The 19022-nt window shown below is 37.0% G+C and overlaps 1 protein-coding gene across 11 annotated transcripts in view; it reads right to left on the reverse strand.

Moving 5' to 3' along the window:
* The window catches only part of Dlg2 (discs large MAGUK scaffold protein 2), a 2015095-nt gene that overhangs the window by 378467 nt on the left and 1617606 nt on the right, over window positions 1–19022 (reverse strand). The gene's annotated exons all lie outside the window — the stretch shown is intronic.

Raw genomic sequence — 19022 nt, forward strand, 5'->3', positions numbered from 1 at the left:
TTCCTCTAAACTGAGCTGTTTTCTTTTCTTTCTTTTATTTTCCTTTCCTTCACTCCTCCTCTCCCTCCCCCTCCCCCCTCCCCCCTCCTCCTCCCTATTTTGAGACAGGGTTTCACTTAGTTGCTTAGGGCCTTGCTAAATTGCCAAGGCTGGCTTTGAACTTGGGATCCTCCTGCCTGAGCTTCCAGAGCTGTGCTGTTTTCTAGTCTCAACTTTAACATTAACTCCTGGGTGTTTCTGAATATAACCTTCTGAACAGGAGTTTCCATGTTGTATAATAAAGGGAATGGTGAGGAAAGCAAGCCAGAACAGCTACAATCCCTCACAACTCTAACATTGCATATATTTGCTTACTGAAGCAAGTTTCAACCCACATCTAAACCAGAGTCCCATTTGATTAGTCAATAACAACTCAATATTCACTTTGAACAGAAAGACACAAATGACTATTTTTCTTCAAACTGACCTCTCTTTGGCATTGACCTTATAAACTTTCCTCTGTATATTTTTGAAAAGGAAATGTCTGTGGTGATGGAAATGTTTCTAAGATATTTATATTGAATACTTGCAAATGTCTTTGTAAGGAAAATAAAAAGGAGACACAGAGATAAGATGCAGAGGCAGGAAAGATGGCAGAATGGCAGAAGCGCCAAGCTGCCAAGCTTTATTTATATCAAATATGTTACTTTAGGTCATTGGCATCATTAGTATATACTGTTCACTGTATTACTAGTCAGGTTACAGATTTAGCAATATTATTCACCTTATTCCTCAGTTACATACTAAGTTGCAATATGCAATGTTAAGAGTTTTGTGTAGTTCTCAAGGAAGTCCATTGTATAGAGTTACTGTTATGTGGAAGGTTTAGCCTAAGTGAAACATTGTGGTTGTCTTACAAGAGAGTTCCTTTATTCCCAGGAGCTGTGTGCCTGAGATCAAGATGGAGGCTGATAAAACTCTAACACAGAGCCTCTTCATGAAGGACATTGCTATAGCAGCCAGGCATCCCTGTCTTTGCACAGAAGTTTTTCCAGCAGCCAGGCATTCCATGTCTTGCCCAGAAAATTCCTAGCATCCAGGAATTCTGCATCTTTGCACAGAAACTTCCTAACCACCAAGCATGCCACGGTCATGAAGCTATCAGAGACCTCAGTCACAGACATAGAACCCTTACATGTCTTGGCTATTGTAATGGATAGTACAGTTCTAGAATCTCTTTTTCTCTTGTCAAAGGCACATCACTTTTTTTGGTCTTTGTTTGACCCCTCTGTTCCTTGTTTCCATTTCCTTGAGGGACTCCTCTCATCTGTTTCCTGTTCATAAATGGCATTCCCATAACTTGTGTCCTTGGCTACTTTTTCCTCTCACTCCTCCCTGTAACTCTTCCTCAGAGAGCTCCTTTCCTTCTTGAGGCATCGACCACTCCATCTACACTAGTCCTCCCTTCATTGTTTTCTGTCATAGCCTCCTGCATGTCTCCTTCATGATACTAATATTACAGTGAAATCACTTTGCTTATTTGTTTGTTCCCACTAGAATGTTTTCTTTATGAGAGTAGCAACTCCCTTGTCCCCCTAGCACTTAGCATAGTGCCTGGCACATGCCAGGACCTCCATATTTATTGAATAATTAATAAATGTGTGGTCTTATCATTTCCGTCATTGAGCCATATATCTAGTTTAGATCAATGTCCTCTACTCCAAATTTCTATTTAGCTTCTCCAAAATGAAATTACTATCTACCCCCAGAATTCACTTTAATCCTTTTATTACTTATGTTTTTAAATGATGTTACAAAAGTCAGAAATGTCTAAATTTCACCTCTCTCCTGCTTCTCTAGTACTTCTAATTATCCAACAAATGTCAGTTTTACCTTAGAAAAAAATAAAATCATCCTAACATTGCTCTTAGTTCAGTGTCATGACATCTCAAATCTGAGCTCCTGGACTCTGCCAGGGATCCCTATCTTGGCTGACCCCAAGAGTCCCTCCTTCCTGCACCCTTGCACCCTTTCCTCCATATTGCTGCCAGAGAAATTTTCTTTAAAAATTAACATAATTATTTCATTTCTCTTATCTAAAGTTCCCATTGCTACTACAATACCTGAGAGATAAAATTCTCCTTAATTTCTATCAACTCCCCATCTGCTCCCCACCCAGGATCTGATAAACAACACTCCACTCTCTACTTCTATAAATTTGACTTTTTTAGTTTCTCCATAGAAGTGAGATCATGTGGCATTTGTCTCTCTGTTCCTGGTTCACGTCACTTAACATGAAATTTGACGTTATAGTTAGATAAGAGGAACAAGTTCAGTTCTTCTATTGTACAATAAGGTGACTATAATTAATAAAACTGTATGGTGTATTTCAGAACAGCTAAAAGAGAGGGTTTCAAATGTTTTCATGGCAAAGAAATGATGAATAGTTAAGGTGATGTATATGCCAGTTAATTCTGACTTGATAATGCCATAACATATACAAGTATCAAAATACCACTTTGCCCCAGCTGTCCCTCTCCTCAGTCTATGCTCAAAGGACTTAAAAATAGCACACTACAGGGACACAGCCACATCAATGTTTATAGCAGCACAATTCACAATAGTTAAACTGTGGAACCAAACTAGATGCCCTTCAGTAGATGAATGGATAAAAAAACGTGGCATACATACACAATGGAATATTACTCAGCAGTAAAAGAGAATAAAATCATGGCATTTGCAGGTAAATGGATGAAGTTAGAGAAGATAATGCTAAGTGAAGTTAGCCAATCCCAAAAAAAACCAAATGCCAAATGTTTTCTTTGATATAAGGAGGCTGATTCATAGTGGCATAGGGAGTGGGAGCATGGGGGGAATAGACGAACTCTAGATAGGGCAGAGGGATTGGAGGGGAAGGGAGGGGGAATGGGGTAATTAATTATGGTGGAAGGTGATGATCATTACTAACCAAAGTACAGGTATGAAGATATGAATTGGTGTGAATATACTGTGTAAACAACCAGCGATATGAAAAATTGTGCTCCATATATTTAATAAGAATTGTAATGCATTCTGCTGTCATACATAGATAAAAAATTTACATAAAATACCACTTTGTGCCTTATAAAGATGTACTATTTTATTTATCAACTAAAAATACAACAAAACTAAAATAAGAATCCTCCTTAATTTTTTGGCCTAGAGTTTTAATGTAAATCTGTACTTGGTGCCATGCTGGGTACTGCAAATAGAACTATAAACACAATTATTTTTTAATTTTATGAGGCTATCATTGTAGGATAATAGGAAGGTACATAAAAATAACTAATTATAATATTCATCCATTCACAACATTTGGGATACATTTTTACGACAGCAGAGCACTGATTTGATATTTAGAAATGGGGAGTGGTAGGACGTTTCATGAATAAGGAAGAACAGCAATGAAGGACGTGAGAAAATGCATGAGGTTTGGGAACAAAGCAAATATTCTCCCATCGACTGGTAGGGCTGCAATGGAGACATGGAGCAGAGGCCAGGAAGATGCTCTTGGATAGGATAAACAAAGAGAAATTTTCATTCTTAGGACAATAGAGCAGTCTATTCTAGTCTCCAGAGCAGTGAGATAGAGAGACAATAAATTGCTTAACATGAAATCTGACATTATAGTTAGATAAGAGGAACAAGTTCAGTTGTTTTTAAGCCACTCACTTTGTGCTGATTTGTTATGGAAGCCAAAGAAAGTTAGCATACTCTGGTAGTTGCTACCTGAGCCCATGCGCATGTGCATCACCTGGTTAGGGAAGCAAAGGGATTACCCAGGCTGATCCAATCACTATGAACTGTCACCTTAGTAAATGGAGTTGAAGTAAAAGGCTAGTACAATTTTGTATCTGGGCAATGACCTTAGCATTCACATGACAAGTCTTCCCCCAGACCTTGCTAATAGAATTTCAGAAAATGCTACATAATTAAGACATCTATGTAAGAATTACTATAGAAAAAAGTGGCAGAATACTTTAAATACACATTAATTACTATTGATGTAACTTATTTTTAAAGTTAACATATAAAGATATAAAATACTTCTCTAACCTTTAACTGTTGTTGAATTCTTCAAAATTCTTCTCTTAAACATTCATCTGTCCTCTTCTCAGGGATTGCTAATATTGCTTATACAAGTATTCCTGTGCCTATTTCCTGCTAAAAGTTCTATTTTCTAATTCCAGAGAAATCTCTACATAACAATTAGTTGAGCCCTTATGGATTTTCTGATTCTTTTTTTCCATTTAGGAAAATGAATGGAAGATCACTGCTTCACATCCAGGGTTTTCCAATACAAGCATTTCAGTTTTCTTGCTGACCTACTTCTGCCTAGATTTCTACCTTTAGAACTAAAAGCTGGTTCAAACTTTTCCTAGGCCTAGCATTCCTAAAGTTATTCATTAACTATGTTAGCCATGGTGAAATCTGGAAGCCAACTTTGGACATTGGCACAAACACAAAGTGATTTTAGAAGAAATATCAACATTTTCTTCCCTGAATATCTGTAGCCTCATATCCTGACACACAAAACTTCTTGATTTTTTTCTAAATTATTAGCTTTTCCTCAAACACCTGACCCTCTCCCTTTAGTCTTTGAGTATACAGTCCTATCTGCCTGCAGTTGTATTTTTCCCTTTTGTATTCTTGGGAAGCTTCCTTTAATACTTCATGAATATTTAAATAATATTTGTTCTCCACAGCTCTCCTCAACACTAACTTACCTAGGATTCTATAATGCCAGACTCATATATCAACTACCCTAATTATCATACTCTATCTGTTCATCCACTGAACAAGTATCACTTGAGAATCCACAATATGCCAGGAGGGTTTGGATTATGATATGAAACAGACAGGGTTAAATAATCAAAGTTAGTTCACAAAGGTGAATCACTTTCTTATATGCCAGCAATAAATAAGGAGAAGTGGAAATAAAGCAATATCATTTATATTGTCACCTCTCAAAATGAAATTCATAGGTAAAACCTAACAAAATATGCAAAAGATCTATATAATGAAAACCACAAAATTTGAGTAAAAAATCAAAGAACTGAATAAACAGAGGGATATTCCAATTCCATGAAGAGGAAACTCAATACTGGCAAAATGTCAGTTCCTTACAGATTTATTTACAGATTCAGTGCAACTGCAATCAAAATTCCAGCAAGTTATTTGTAGGATACAAACAAACTGATTCTAAAATTTATGTGGATAGGCCAAAGACCCAGAATAGTCAACAAATTATTGAAAAAGAACAAAGTTTGAGGATTGATAATACCTGACTTTAAAATTTATTATAAAGTTATGCTAATCAAGACATTGTGACATTGGTGAAAGAATAAACAAAGAGATAAACAGAACAGAAAAGAAAGCTCAGAAATAGACTCCCAATAATACAGTTGACAGATCTTTGAAAAAGGAGCAAGAAAATATAATTGACAAAATACAGATATTCTTTTTCAATAAATAGTGTTAGAACAGCCAGATATTCACATACTAAAGAAATGTAGACTCAGACCTTACAGCTTTCACAAAAATCCAATCAAAATTTACCACAGATCTAAATGCAAAACGTAAAGCTGTAAAACTCCCCAAAGTTAACATAGCAGGAAATCTAATTGGCCTTGGGTTTGGAAATGACTTTTTAGATGTAACATCAAAGGCATAATCCATGAAAGAAGGAATTTTTAACCTGGACTTCATTAAAATAAAAAAAAAAATCTGGTCCGAGAAAGACAACGTAATAGAATGAAAAGACCAGCCACAGATAGAGAAAACAATTGCAGAAGTCATATCAGATAAAGGACTGTTAGTCAAAATACACAAGGAACTCATAAAACTCAACAGTAAGAATATAAATATCAATGACATCCTTCACAGAACTAGGAAAAAAAAAAACCCTGAAATTATATGGAACCCCAAATAGCTAAAGCCATCTTGAGCACAAAGAACAAAGCAGGAGGCAATATACAACCTGATTTCAAAACAAACCACAATGCACAGTCATCAAAACAGCATGCTTTTGGCATAAAAACAAATTCATAGATCAATGGAACAGAATATAGAGTATATCCAATAGAAATTATCAGTATATCATAGGGACATCTTCACTCCCATGTTTGTTGCAGCACTATTTATAACAGTCGAGAAATGGGAACAAACAACTTAAGTATCTGTCAATTGATGACTGGAAAGAAATGTGGCAGATACACACAATAGAATACTATTCAGTTAAAAAAGAATGAACATAAGTACTGCATGATCTTACTCATATGTGGAATAAAAAAAAAAAGTTTATCTCATCTGGTGCGGTGGCACATGCCTGTAATCCCAGTGGCTTGGGAGGCTGAGACAGGAGGATTGCAAGTTCAAAGCCAGCCTCAGCAACTGTGAGGAGCTAAGCAACTCAGGAAGACCCTGCCTCTAAATAAAATACAAAATAGGGCTGGGGACGTGGCTCAGTGACCAAGTGCCACAAAGTTCAATCCCCAGTAGCAAAAAAAAAAAAGTTGATCTTACAGAGGTTGAAATTAGAGCAGTGGTTACCAGGGGCCAAGGAGAGGAGGTTGGGGGACAGATGAGGAAAGGTTTAACAATGGGTACTAAGCTACAGTTAGACAGGAATAAGAAGCTCTGGCATGCATGGTGGGGTGCGTATAGATATCAATAATGTCCTATACATTTCAAAAACCTAGAAGAAAGGATCTTGAAATTTTCACTATAAAAATAATAAATTTTTGAGAAAATAGATCTATGTACCCTGATTTAAATATTATGCAATGTATACATGTATTGAAAGTTTACATGGTACCCTGTTAATATGTACAATTTTTAGGTTTTTATGTACCAGTTATATAGTACATTAAAAAAAACAAGATAGCAGAAACAACTCAATTAACATTGAGCAAAAGGCCTTAAAGACACCTCACCAAGTATACACAGATGGCAAATAAGCATATGAAAAGATGCTCTACATTGTAGTTCATCAAGGAGATGCAAATTAAAACATAAATGAGATAGCATATATAGCTATTAAAATGCCCAAAAGTCAGAACACTGACAGCATCAGGATAAGAAAAAAAATAAGAATATGTATATTTGAATACATGACTCGTGGAATTCCACATCATGTACAAACATAAGAATGTGATTTAAATCAGATTAAGTTATATTCCATGTGTGTCAATATACCTTACTGATGGCTAGTAAGGGGAAAATTGGGTGTTCTCATTTTTTGCTGGTTAAAATGCAAAATGATACAGCTATTCTGGATGACAGTTTGGTGGTTTCTTACCAAACTGAACATACTCTTCCCACATGATTCAGAAATTGTGCCACTTGGTATTTACCCAAGGACACTGAAAACTTACACTCACACAAAAATCTGTTCATGGATGCCTATAGTGGCTTCATTTAACTGAAAGAATTTGGTAGCCACTAAAATGTTCTGCAGCAGAAGAATGAATAGACTGGTATAATCTGGAGAATGAAATATGATTCAGTACCAAAAAGAAATGAGATATCAAACCATGAATAGATACAGAGGTAACTCAAATGTATATTGCTAAGGGAAAGAAGTCAATGTGAAAAGGCTACATGCTATATGATTCCAACTAATGGCACTGTGCAAAATGCAAAACTATGGAAAAACTGATATAATCTATGGACTCTGGGTTATAATGATATGTTGAATGTAGGTGAGGAGATGTCAGTCATGGTGGACTCCGTGCACATGTGGGGGAGGGACATATATGGAAATTCTACTTTCTGCTCAATTTTTCTGGGAACTAAAAACTGCTCTGAAAAGTTAAGTCTATTTTAAAAAGTGCTTTCTTCAGCTCTTGGGTTCTTAATATGTGGCAAAATATGTGGTATGAAGAACATGATCAATGAATGATTCTGGAATGAAAATCTAAAAGACATCTACATCTCGGTGCAAATAGGTTGATCTCTTTTTTTTTTCTTTTCACTTTTTTTTAGTTGGTGCATTATAATTGTATGTAATGATGGGATTGGTTGTTACATGCACACAATATAACAATTTGGCCAATATCACTCCCTAGCACTTCCCCCTTCCCTTACCACTCCCCACCTCATGGCCCTTTTCTTCTACTCATCTCTCTTTGATTTTCGTGAGATCTATCCCATCTTTCTTTCCTTTTTTTCTGCTCTAGCTTTTGCATATGAGAAAAACCATGACATTCTGAGTTTGACTTATTTCACTTAACATAATGCTCTCTAGTTCCACCCATTTTCCTGCAATGATGTAATTTCATTTTTTTTCTTTACAGATGAATAAAACTCCATTGTGTATATATACTACATTTTCTTATCCATTCATTCATCTTTTGATAGACACTTAGGCTGTTTCCACAGTTTTGCTGTTGTCAACTGTGTTGCTATAGACATGGGTATGCATGTATCACTATAGTATGATGACTTTCATCCTTCAAGATAAATACAAAGGAGTGGTATAGCTGGGTTATGTGGTAGTTCCTTGCCTAGTCTTTTGAGGAAACTTTACATAGATTTCTATTGCTGTGCCAACATACAATCTCATCAACAGTGGAAAAGTGTTCTGTTTTCTCAACATCCTTTCCAGCATTTATTATTATTTGTATTTTTTATGAATGCTATTCTGACTAGTGTGAGATGAAATCTCAGTGTAGTTTTGATTTGCATTTCCCTAATTGCTAATGACATTGAACATTTTTTTTCATGTATTTTTGGCCATTTGTATTTCTTCTTTTGGGAAGTGTCTGTTTAGTTTGTTTACCCATTTATTAACTGGGTTATTTGATTTTTTTGATGTAAAGTTTTTTGAGATTTTTATATATTCTAGATAGTAATCCTCTGTCAGAAGAGTAGCTAATATTTTCTCCCTTTCTGTAGGTTCTCATTTCACATTCCTAATTCCTTCCTTTGCTGTGCAGAAGCTTTTTAATTTGATGCCATCCCATTTATTAACTCTTGGCTTTATTTCCTGAGCTTTAGCAGTCCTATGAAAAAGTCATGAAAATAGGTTGATCCTAAGAGCTAGTTTTGATAAAAGGAAGATTGCAACAATGGAAAGCAAAAACAAAGGAAGGGTAGTCAAATAATGAGGAAATTTTGTCTAGCAGAAGAGGAGATGGGACACCCAAAAGACTCCAAATGCCCATTTTCTGAGCATGAGTTTTGATGTACATAAGGATAACTTAGTACTTTTCCCCAAACTCTATTTGTTGCTAAAATTTCATAGAGGGAATTCTTGCTGTCAGATAAGTAATGGCTTCATGTATTACACTGGACATGGTACTTTCTAATATTTTATACCTCTTTCCACAGATATCCCCTAAAATTACTCCATTTTCTCTATCATCCCCTCTTCAGGCAAAATAAGCCCTACCAAAACAACAGCCAAACAAAAGCTCTAAGTAAATCAGTCTGTTCCTTTTTAGTACATCAGCATCAAGAACACCATTTGCAGGAGACCAACTCTGCATGGCCCAGAGTGGTGCTTCAAAGGAAATCAGCTTTCTCTGGGTGTCTTGGTGTCTAGGTATGTTGCTTTAACTATAATCCTTACTCTTTAGCACTGTGGCCATACCTTCTCAAAGGGTTAGAGAACTACTTCAGAAAGTTCCTCATGTGGACGCTGGACAGTTGAACATGATAATACATTAGCTATTTGTCAACCCTAATTCTCATGTTAACCCCTGTTCCCAAATTGGGGATGGCCCCAAATAAATTAAAAGTAGAATTATCTTATAAATTAGCCCTTCACAGTGATGTGCACACAATACCAGGTATTGATAATATTTCCTTCTGCAAAAACCAAATACACTATCAAATACAAGGCTTGATTTTTTGATAACTGTGAATGCCTTCTATGCCCAGGGAAAAAGAGGTTTGTATAACTTTCAGTTATTTTCTTGTGCCTGAATTATCTTCTAGCACATATATATTGGGAGAGATCTACCTGCCTACCTACCTACCTATACTGATTGGACACCCTATAACTTTGTAAACTGTAGTGCATTCAACACAAATAAAATATGTCATGAAGGAACAACAAAATTAGTGAGACTAGTTCCACTACTGTTATCCTTAGTGTTTTTCATACCCAAACATGATACAAATTTAATTTTTGTTAAATGAGATTTAATTTTAATTATAATCATTAATGCTTATTAAAAGCTAAGGATATTTAATTTTTATTATATATCTGTAAGTTAAATATCATTTTATTCAAAGATAAGAAAATAGATGTTTGGAAAGATTAAGATTTGACCAAGACTGACCAGTGAAAACTAGTGACAAGAGAATTCATACTTACTACTTGTTACAAAAGCCTTGACTATTCTATAGAACTACACAGAGAGAGAAAAAGCGAGAGATGAGAGTTGTCTTATTTCTTCTAATATCTGGGTATAGAGAAAATCTGTTGTCAGGAAACATGAATCCCCTATTCTTCTGGTCACAGTACAAGAAATTTTACAAACCATCTATAGTCTGATTTGGAGATTGCTCAATAATTAGATGACAGGGTACATCCAAAAGCTACCCTTCAGGAGTGCTGCATCTAGAAGAGAGAGAAATATTAAATCCTGCAGCAGAGATTTGATCTGCTATATAGGCAATTATAAGGGATCCTAGTGATGGGTATGCAGCACTTTCCTACAAACCATTTTAATGCTATATGTCTCACTGAATACCCTGGGGATGAAAGGAACAGACATATGTGCATACTTCTGAGCTAGTGACCATGTTCAGTGGCTCTGGACTTACTTTGTTAGGTGTAAAATAGGAAGTAGCATGAGGTGACACTTTGCCTAAAAGTATCTTTTTCATATCTGCTATTATTCCTGAAGCTCTGCCATTAGGAAATTTATATTTTTGAGTGTAGATGGGTATTTGAAACCCTTGATGTCTCTTTGCAATCGAGGCATACTCCATCTCATGCTATGTTCTGTCTTCCACACTACTGTCTGCCTGAGGCTGTGTGAGAGATACACAGCCAGTGTTTGTTAAAGGGATACTAAACCGAGCTTTTGTCAATTGGTTCCTGGTATGAAAAGGCTTGAGGGAACAGGTTCAAGCACAATGGAAAGGGGCAGTTAGAGGGAAAGAGATGGATAGGGAACCTACGCTTACTGAATACCTACCATTTGTTAAGTACTGTGCTAGAGCATTTACATTTTTTAAAAAATATAAATTCTTGAAATAATTCTATGAAGTGAACACAAATCCCTAGTCTATAGATTAATAAAGCAGACTCAGAGAGATTTGGTAGCAGCTCAAAGTAATACAGATTTTAAGTGCTGGAGCCAGGAACTAAATAAAGATACAGATGGACGAAAGACCTTGTTCTTTAAATTATACCAGGTTTCTGTACAAAGGACACATGACTGAGGACAAGCAATGACCTCAGAGATATAGATAAGGCAATGTAAAGAGGGGATGCTCACACATTTTATTAATATTCAATTTCTTATCAATGCTCATAATTATTTCTTGACCATGGAAGAATTCTCCTTTGCAAAACTGAGTAGGCAGTGAAGAGTATGGCTCAGTTCTACACTTCAATGTGGCTTTTACAGACTTGTGCCTAGATGGAAAAATCTCCAACTCTTGACACCGGCTCATGTGAGCATAGAATTTCCTTAATTTGAAGAGACTGCTGTTTTACCCTTCAGGTTTGGTAGTCACTTGATAAAAATCCCTGGACCTGCATAGGATCAATGCTTCTAGTTTCCCCAAGATAGCTGCTTATTCTTTTGTTCTGAAATTACATAGATAAATCTCAGTGACTTGCTGCAATATTCCACATTCTTTCACCCCCAGCAGACTGGGAGCTCTTTAAGGGCAGAAATTGGACCCTTTTCCACATAGAATGTTTGGCATATACTAGACATCCTGTAAGTGCTTAGTTGAATGAATGAATAAAAGGTTAATCAATCCAATCAGTGACTAATCAAATGGATGGATGAATGATGTTTGTCACCTGCTTAGTACTTCTTGAGCACTCTGATTGTCCATGAACCAAGGAGGGTCCTTTACCAAACATGATCCTTTGGTCAATGGAGGTGTTAACTGACATCTTAAAAGTGGACTAAACATTTGCCAGACTGAAAATCAGCAGAAAGATTAAATAAAGATCACTGACTTATTTTTTTCTGGTAGTAGAATGGCATCTGGCCTGTGGCATAAAATATGGATGTGCTTTCTTTTAACTCTCCTATAATTGGATGAGAGAAGGAAGTAAACAGAAATCCTAATAGAATTTGAAAGTCTCTGAGGGATTTGCAATATATGCAGAGAAAAACAGTAGATTTAGTTTGGATATAAAAAAGATGGATGTCTCATGATGAGTAATCTAATGAAGGCTGATAAATGATGCTCAAAACAATCCTTTTCATTCCCTATTCTCCCCAGCCAAGCCACCTCCCAGGTCATAATCAGGCAAGGTAAAAATCATAATAAAAACAATTCTATATGAGGGGTTAAGTCCAAGGTCAAGGGAAATATCCAGTACATCTGCATCAGACTGGACTGATGCTTATCTAGTCATGTGATGGATGAGCAACGAGAAAGCCACTCTGACCAGGACTTTTGTCTAGACTCATTTTTTGTGAATGCTAAAAACAGGATGGGGAAGGAGTTTTATTATTCAGAATAAAAGACAGGATGGGATATCTGTGATATTTTTGTCATGGCAGGCTGTTCTAGTGGCATGAGTACGTGGTAGGAGACAGGCATCTATGCTGCTGCTAAGGCTGCTCTCCTTCTTGAACATGTGGTTGTGAGAAGTCCACTTACCCTACCCTACATCTGAAAATAGGATAAATGATTCTTACCCAGCCACCTTATAAAGTAATCTCCCTGAGACACATTTGTAAATTATAATTCTAGTACATGGAGAATGAATAGAAAATGAGGAGATAAATTAAAGAGAAAACTTTAAAAATAAATGGAGAGTAAAGAATGAAAATATGGAGATAAGTTAGGAAAATAAGTGAGGGCAAGGAAAGGAGTTGGTAAAGGAGAAGGGTAGGAAGCAGCAAGGGCAAGGAAGGATCTCCAAGTTCCTGCACCCAGGCAGGTAAACAAGCACCTAATATATCAAACATAACCACAAGAACAGCAGAGCTCATCAGAGATGGGACTTAGATAATCACATGTATGCAGAGGCCGTGTAGTTCTGATAAACAAATCGAAGTCTCCATCAGATGGTGTTTCCAGAGGAGACAGGGAGTCAACCATGAGTCAGCCTCCTTATTATATATTTCTAAATGGAAAGTGCTACTGAATTCATGTTGTTCTAGTCTGTGCTCAGCTCAGTAACATACTCAGACAGATTTGTAATCATTGCTCGTGTGGGAATTAACAATGGCCTTTTCTCTTTGTCTAGTTACCACCTAACTTGTCATTCTCATGAGAGCCCATGACCTCCATGACAAGGTCAGTTTCTCTCTCATAGGCACTTAGGGTATCAGAGGCCCCTTGCTCACAGAGCTTGGCACAGTCCTGGATTACATTTGTTTGTGTTATTATTTGACTAATGTCTCCTTCTCTCCACCAGACAGAGCAGAGTCAGTGTCTGCTTTGCTCATCATTCTGTTCCCAATTGAATTATTGATTGGTAGCATCATAAACAGAAGCAAATCAGCAAGGGCAGCCTTAATACTAGAGAGATATTATAAAAAGAACAAAACTCAAAGAGGGATGTGGTGCAAATATAAAGAGAAACTTGGTGCTGGTACTGTAATTAAGAGGTTTGTGACTGTGGAAGTCTTCCAGACAGTTTGGGCAGCTAAACCCTGTAATGAAATAATGGTTCCTGTATTCATTTTTCTAGCCTAATAAACTTGCAATGGGGTGCCTTTTGTTTTCCTCCTTGGTTCATTAAGCACATTAACTAGTTCGTCAGTGTTGTCTCAATCAACATCATGGGTGACCATAATACTATTAGATTAATAACTATGAGTATGATTAAGGGGGAGGGAGGATTTCCTAGTTGAATGTTATGCAGCACAATGTTTTGGGTATGTTTAATTATGTAATGAGGAGGAGGAAGTTTTTTCACAATTTATTTTGAGGTCTTTATTAAACTAATTTATCAAAGAATAAACTGGTTTGCCAAGGGAAATAAATATGCATGGTGATTAACAAGTACTCATATTGGTGTTGAACTATGCACAGAAAGTAAGGACTATTTACACACACACACACACAAATCCTAAATAAAATTCCCCAGTGAATTCTCTGGCATCCCTCCAAGAATAAATTCCATCTCTTTAGCATTGAGCAGCCCTTGGTGTGTGGGGCCACTGAACAGACAGCCCAGGAGCTCTCAGTAACTAGAACCCTGATCTGTTACCTCATGTTTCTTCCAAGTCCTTTTGGATAAAACATAAGCCAGCAGTGTGGAGTTATAAATCATCCACTTTTTCTAATTCAGTACATTTCAAGGTGAATGACATCTCTTTAGGAGCTCATTCCACTTTTATTAACATTCTTTTATGAAACTGGATTTTTGACAATGGCTTTAATGACAACAAATTTCAAAACCTCAGAAATCATTTTGAGCTCAACTTTGCATTTCAATGCCTTATTTAGGCCTCCAAATTGGTCAGCTTGAAATAAAAGTTATGTGCTCTGTTATTACAAAACACAAAAAGATTAAATTTTTTTTTTTTTTTTTTTTTTGCAGAGTGGTTGCTTTAACAGTAGATGGCGATAGAAGTCCAGGCCCTGTGAGAGAATTAGGATCCATGTATTGATAGCCCTTAAATATTTCCTAGCTCTCTGCAGCCTCAGCATTTTCAGCACTGATAAATTTTTGGTACTTCTTAAAGTTTGTGGTGATGACACCTTTTATGTTTTCAGCTCTGCATGTGTAAAGAAGAAAGATTACAAGGCTGAGGAAAGGATGCTTTATGGATTCAGGAAATGAAAAAAAAAAGCATCAGTAGACAACAGAAATGGGGCTAAGGAAAATGAACTGACAGCTAATTTGAGAACAGAGGCAGAAACTTTAAGATAGGATAGATGAAGAGGAAACGTGACAGCAAACTGGGGAAACCTGGTCTGAGGTTATTTCCAGCCCCTACCAAGTGGATCTGCTGAGGCTTAAATTCTAGAGACTACTTCCCCCAGGGATGGGAGAGGGTCTGGATGCTCTTGAGTTCTCCCATCATGGAGGATCCTTTAGCAGGTGACCCTCAGCAACAGTACTGCTGGTACTCTCGCCCAGAGCTTTCTCACTTAAGAGACAGGTCTGTCTTAATTGGACTGCAAATCCCAAACCTAAGTAGTTTTTAATGGGGAAGAAGTTTCATTTCTTTTGAGCACTTCTAAAAACCAACCAGTTGTTCTTCTCTTTTTCTTACATTCTCCATAAACAAATTCTTTAAGCAGGAGGAGAGTGAGAGCAAAACAGAGGGTGAGGAGTACATATAGTGTTAATACACACATAATCCTCCATACTTAACTTTCCTGTTTGGGTGGTTAGTTAAATGTCTGTTGTAAACAATGGCTCCAATTTTTAACCAGTGACCTCAGCAACTAATAACCTGAATTAAAACTTCTCTTTGAAATTTGAAAGAATTCCTCTGCATTAATCATCATATTAGGCTCCTTCAGACTTTTCTTAGTGTGTTTTTGGGGTCAGGGTGTAGAGGTGCATTGGAGGAAGTTGAGCATTGATGCCCACTGTCCTCCAAGTGTGTGGGTAGAGATGATTCAAGCCAACTGTTCCAGAGGGTTAGCCACTCAGAGTCCAGTGGTTCCTCAGAAATTCAGGATCCATATCTAGGAATGTTCCTACATGTGCATAAGACAACCTTTTGTCTCAAAATGTTAAGAGTTTGAAGACATTTGAGACATGGTTTATTTCCTTCAACCTCATTGCTTTTTGTGGTAACTGAGATCAGTTAAAATACACATAGTAGGAAGAAGCAGCTCTGGGGTGTAGGTCCTGACTCAGTGATGATCTGTATTTTAGGTCACTTTCTGTAGTGACCATATATTTTGAAACTAAATGTCTGGGCACAATAGATTAAGTAGACTGAGTCTTGTAAGTCAGCATCATCCTGAGAAATTTGAAGCATATTTAACCATAAATCAACCTCTTCTACTGAGGCAAAAGGAGTTTGGTAGAAAATGAGAGAGAATAATTCCATTCAAGGTGGTGTTCCCAGAGTGTTCCTTGGAAAGGATGCCTGCCCAGGCCCCCACATGGGTACATCAGAGTCTCCCAGGCCCCCATGGTATCAAGAGTCTTGAATGTGCTTAGAATATGAGGAGGATTTCTCTTGTGGCTAACAGTGGCCTGTGGCTGTCCCAGTGCAATTGACTGTCCTTTTGCAAAAATATAATAATGATATCAAAATACAGAGCAGTTAATCTGAAAGGATGAGTTCCCTTAGATGTACCTGTTTATAGGCAAGACTACTTTTTTGTTTTCTTTTGGATACTCACAGACTTCTGGATTTAAGATTATTTTTGGGTGGGGCCAATTATTACACTAACCATTTATCCCACAGAGAATTCTTTCCATGGCATCCCTGAATGTGGCCATCTAGTTTATTCTTAAGTGCTTTTTGTAAAGGTGGTCAACACATTCCAGAGCAGCTGTTTCACTGACATGAAAACATTTCTTACTAGAAAATTTTTTCTCTAAGAATGCCTATAAAATTACCTTGAAATTTTAGAATATGAGGAGGATAACATAAAATAAAGTGTATTTTTCTGGATGAAAAAAAGCTTTTTGAGTAGCTAAAGGTGCTTCTTAATCCTAGCAGCATTAGCAAAGAACTACAGGTTTTTGCACATGATTTTCTGTTCCTTTCTTTTTGAACCTCTATCTTTCTCCAAACACATTCCTCAAAATTCAATTTTTGTCACCTCCCTTGAGAATCCTACATGACTTCCCAGAGGCAATCCATCTCACCATTTCAGCCTTAATTCTAGTGGTCACTCATACTGCTAGAGGAATGCTTATGTTGAGTATTTCTTTAAATTCTATTTTGTTTCCAAAACCACCTCTGTTTCCTTAGGATAGCCTTTCTCTTTGCATGTGTGTTTTAATCTTGTGTGTGCTATTTTGCAGGTTTTGTTGAAATGTTTGGTAACTTGCAGCTGTCTATTCACATTTGAGAATTAAGTAGTAGAACAGCTGACAGGGGATGTGGATAAAGTCCAAGGCTTTTAAAATGAAAAGCTTCAGGTTAGAGGAGCAAATCTGAAGCTGCCAGCTAACTGGTATACCCTAATGGGCTCTGTTATGGGGGCTGACACTCAAAGTAGCTCATTTAGGTTTGCCAGGAGAGTGATCCTATTTCTTCAGACAAGAATCTTGCCTGGAAGCTCTTTTGCACTCTAGGCTGTGTTCTGAGTGGGGGCATCTTTGTTCCTATTCTCAGAGTTTGCCTTCCATCCTATTTCTGTCACTGCCCTGAAGTCTCTGAGTTTCCTGGGTTCTACTAGGCAGATCTTCTCTCTCCTAAGCTGCAGGACCTTCACACAGTGCTAGTACCTTGTGGTGGAGTGTTTTGTGGGTGACATTCCAGAAAAACAACTCTAGGAGAAGCCATTCACATGGAATGCAGTAGCTTCCCCTTATCCACGTTTTGCTTTCTTCAGCTCTAGTTATCCACAGTCAACCATGGTCTGAAAATATTCAATGGAAAACTCCAGAAATAAGCAATTCATATTTTACATTATGCTCCATTCTGAGTAACATGATGAAATCTTTGCTCTCTTTGCCCAGGACATGAATCATCACTTCCTGCAGTGTAACCACACTATACATGCGAACCGCGTGGCTTGTAGACAGCTCACTTGGTAGCTGTCTCAGTTACCAGATGGTTTGACTGGTACCACAGTGCTTGTGTTCAAGTAGCCCTTGTTTTACTTAATAATGACTACAAAGCACAAGAGTGATTCTACCGGCAATTCAGATATGCCAAAGAGTTAAGCCCCAATGTGTTTCTTTTAATTGAAAAGGTGGAAGTTCTTGACTTAATAAAGAAAAGAAATTGCATATTGAGGTTACTAAGATCTAAGTAAAAATGAATTTTCTGTCTATGAAGGAAAAAGAAATTCATGCTTATTTTGCTGTTGCATCTCAAAATTATGGCCACAGTGATAACTGCTTAGCTAAGATAGATAAATCAATAATTACAGCATTTGGTACTATTTGCAGTTTCACATGTATCCTGGGGGTCTTGAGATGCATCCCTAGTAGGTAAGAGGAGATTACTGTCCAACATGTAGATGGTGGCCCCTGCTTCCAAGGGTAATCTAAAATCAGGACTACTTTGATCTGCTTCATCCACCAGTACATATCATTGGCTTTCTCTTGTCCAGAAATGTGACTTTTGGCCTTTGATACAGACTTTCATTCCCTTTACCACTATGGGATTCTCTCTTTTAAAATTCCATTAGCTGCCTTTTAATAGTGTCTCAGGAGGAAAAGGAGATTAAAGTGTGGGCTATGTCTGTCAAGTTGAACCCAGAGCACAGAGCTCACACTATCATTGGGGATATTATTCTGCCTTGTTTTGTCTGGCATAGGTACAGATGATTCAGATATCAATTTAAAAACAGTGGTGATAGAGGGCTCAGTTAAGACAGTTTTGTTATCTCCAGAGATCAGCTTAACTGGAAATCAGAAATATTCCCACTTATTTTATATTAAGTAAACAGAAACTTGGGTGCAAGTTATATAAAGGTATGACATTTTAAACTATATTTATTTTTAAATATCCTACGTAGTTGCTGTCATGAAAACATTAGGAAGAAGAGTTTTGAAATAACAGATTTCCATTAAGCAATTTAACAACTTAATGGGAAATCTGCTAAAGACTCATTAGTCTATGTAAAATGAAAAATAACTTTCCCTCTGTGTTCAGTAACAATAATTATATGCCCCATTAGCTCTTGATCTGATAGCCAGTTGGGCACATGTAGCATGAACTTTAGTGTTCTGTGTTTTACTGAGGATCACTGAG

Source organism: Marmota flaviventris, chromosome 9 (assembly GCF_047511675.1).
Source record: "Marmota flaviventris isolate mMarFla1 chromosome 9, mMarFla1.hap1, whole genome shotgun sequence".
In the NCBI taxonomy this organism is placed as follows: Eukaryota; Metazoa; Chordata; class Mammalia; order Rodentia; family Sciuridae; genus Marmota; species Marmota flaviventris.